Here is a 3,452-nt window from a genome sequence, read left to right as displayed (position 1 = left end):
GCAGTAGAATCATCTGTTTCCTGTGGTCTTGTCCCGGTGGTCGTCTGAGACAAGGTCTTTACAGGGGATCTGTCTCTGGGGCTCTAGTCCTGGTCTCCGCTGTCTTTCAGGGCTGTAGAGGTCCTTTCTAGGTGCTGATCCACTATCTGGGCTGTATACATACTGGATCCGGGTGACTGCAGTGACCCTCTGACTTGGATACAGACTGGATCTGGTGGCTACGGTGACCTCGGAATAAGAGAGAAACAGACTAATATGAGCGTAGATGCCATTCTTCTAATGATGTAGCAAGTACATCGGGTGTTATGGGAAGTGTTCCCGGTTCCGGTTTACCTAATTAATGCAGCCTAAAAATCCTTTAACGGATTTGGATATTAGAAGTGTATTAGTATGTTATGTGTAAGCCAGGTTAAAGAGATGGGTCTTTAATCTAGATTTAAACTGCAAGAGTGTGTCTGCCTCCCGAACAATGTTAGGTAGGTTATTCCAGAGTTTGGGCGCTAAATAGGAGAAGGATCTGCCGCCCGCAGTTGACTTTGATATTCCAGGTATTATCAAATTGCCAGAGTTTTGAGAACGGAGCGGACGTGGAGGACTATAATGTAACAAGAGCTCGTTCAAATACTGAGGTGCTAAACCATTCAGGGCTTTATAAGTAATAAGCAAGATTTTAAAATCTATAAGATGTTTGATAGGGAGCCAGTGCAGTGTTGACAGGACCGGGCTAATATGATCATACTTCCTGGTTCTAGTAAGAACTCTAGCTGCTGCATTTTGGACTAACTGGAGTTTGTATACTAAGCGTGCAGAACAACCACCCAATAGAGCATTACAATAGTCTAACCTTGAGGTCATAAACGCATGGATTAACATTTCTGCATTTGACATTGAGAGCATAGGCCGTAATTTAGATATATTTTTGAGATGGAAAAATGCAGTTTTACAAATGCTAGAAACGTGGCTTTCTAAGGAAAGGTTGCTATCAAATAGCACACCTAGGTTCCTAACTGATGACGAAGAATTGACAGAGCAGCCATCAAGGCTTAGACAGCGTTCTAGGTCATTACATGCAGAGCTTTTAGGCCCTATAATTAATACCTCTGTTTTTTTCAGAATTTAGCAGTAAGAAATTACTCGTCATCCAGTTTTTTATATCGACTATGCATTCCGTTAGTTTTCCAATTTGGTATGTTTCGCCGGGCCGTGAAGAAATATAGAGCTGAGTATCATCAGCATAACAGTGAAAGCTAACACCGTGTTCCCTTTCGAAAGCTTCAGTCGATGCTGCGCTGCTCAGCGCATTGGGAAACGTCTTGTTCGTGACCAGCTGTGAATAATGTGTGTAACACGTCGATAGAATTGACCCGGCGGTAATATAGCCTCGGTTGATGACGTCATCTGAGCGCGCCCGAAACACGGGGCTATAAATAGATAAGCCACAGGTGCATCAACAGGTCTTTTGTCTTCAGATCATTCTGTGCATGTGTGCGTCAGGAAGATTCTTTTTGTCTACTACAGATCTTCGTACGATGACCCAACGAAACAGTAAGTGTTGTGTTCCTCCATGCTCTCGTCCTATGTATGAGCTGGATACGCATGATTACTGTTTTGTTTGTTTGGGGGAAGAGCACGCGGTTCTGGCTTTAGAGACGGGCGAGTGCGAGCATTGTGAACTGTTCTCAGTGAAGATGCTTCGTGCTCGTCTGAACTATTTTCAGACCGCACCCACCTTTTCGTCGGGGGGCTCTCGTGCGGGTCTACGTGACGAGCGAGCGACGGGCCCGTCCCTTTCGCTTACAGTGTCACCAGATCCACGCATCCTCTCTCGTGATCTCGAAGCGCGCTCCGGTGCTTCTTCGATTCACGAGGAGGATGATATATCTCTTGAGTCTTCGGGCGGTGAGCAGGCCTCTGAACGCTCCTCTCGCGAGAGGAAATCGGTCGAGGAGCTGCTCGAGGTGGTTACTCGCGCGGTGGACAGGCTGCAGCTTGACTGGCCACGCGACCAAGAGACCCCCAAACGTAGTAAGCTGGAGGATAGGTTTCTGTCGGGTGGAGGAGGAGAGAGAGACCGCAACATCAGTCTCTCTCCCTTTTTTCGAGGACCTCCATGATGAACTGTCGAAGTCATGGAGCAAACCATATACTTCCCGCATCTTTGTGCCCTCGACGTTGACTTTTTCAACTATCGTGGATGCAAAATCGCGGGGATATTCGGAGATGCCTCGGGTTGAAGAGTCGCTTGCGAGCTATCTCTCACCTGAATCTGCATCCTCGGTGAAGAAACCTACTCTCCCCACTAAACCTTGTAGAATTACATCATCGCTAGTGGGTAAAGCTTATCAAGCTGCAGGTCAGGCTGGTGCTGCGCTGCACACTATGGCAGTGTTACAGGCATACCAGGCTGACCTATTGAAGGACTTGAGTGTGGGCAGTACAATCGACGAGGAAGCATTCGCTGAGCTTCGTCGGGCCACAGATTTGTCTCTCCGGGCGACCAAGCAGACGGCTCGTGCCATTGGCCGGTCGATGTCAGCTTTAGTCAGCACGGAGAGGCATCTGTGGCTTAATTTGACGGGCATTAAAGAGAAGGAACGTTTGTTTCTTTTAGACTCCCCTATCTCTCCATCTGGCCTGTTTGGCGATTCAGTTAATTCGGTCGTCGACAGGTTTAGGGAAGTAAAGAAACATGAAGAAGCGTTCGTTCAGTTTTTCTTCCTCGCCGCACTCAAGGGGAGGGGCCATCAGCCACCCAGCCTCGCCCCGGTCCTTCAAAAACCAGGGAGGTTAAAAAGCAGAGCGTGGCAGACCGTGCTCACCCTCGTAGGGATTGGGGACAGGTTCGCCGTGCTCAGCAACCTCCCAAGCCAGACCTCAGGACTTTTATTAATAAGAAGAATAAGTCTTGACGCCATGGCACCCGTGCTGGTGGGGGTAGTCCCTCACGGGGTGGGGCGCGCTCGAGAGCTTTTCGCCCCGCCCCGTTACCCTCACAAAACCCCTCCATCCCCGCCGCTTCTGGTGTCTCGGGGGGGCGGGGGTTTCCAGCGAGATATTAGATGTTCCAGTACTTCCTGCCATCATTCTGGACACGGAACATCTAACATCCCCTCAAAAGGAAGTATTGAAATTGGTACCACTCTCAGAGAGTCTGGCAGCGTGGAAACTTCTGTCAGGCATTTCTGCATGGGTATTGAGCACAGTACGGGTAGGATACAGGATCCAATTTATTCGTCATCCTCCACGTTTCAACGGCGTGGTTTCCACTTCCGTGAAACCGGAGCTGATGCAGGTACTGTCTCAAGAGCTACAAACTCTTCTGGGCAAAGAGGCCATAGAACATGTTCCTCTTCCACAGAGAGAGTCGGGCTATTACAGCAGATACTTCCTAGTTCCCAAAAAGGGTGGGGGAGTGCGTCCAATCTTGGATCTTCGAGGCTTAAACCGTACAA

Source organism: Cyprinus carpio, chromosome B4 (assembly GCF_018340385.1).
Source record: "Cyprinus carpio isolate SPL01 chromosome B4, ASM1834038v1, whole genome shotgun sequence".
Classification (NCBI taxonomy): domain Eukaryota; kingdom Metazoa; phylum Chordata; class Actinopteri; order Cypriniformes; family Cyprinidae; genus Cyprinus; species Cyprinus carpio.
Note: the sequence above shows the minus strand (reverse complement) of the source record.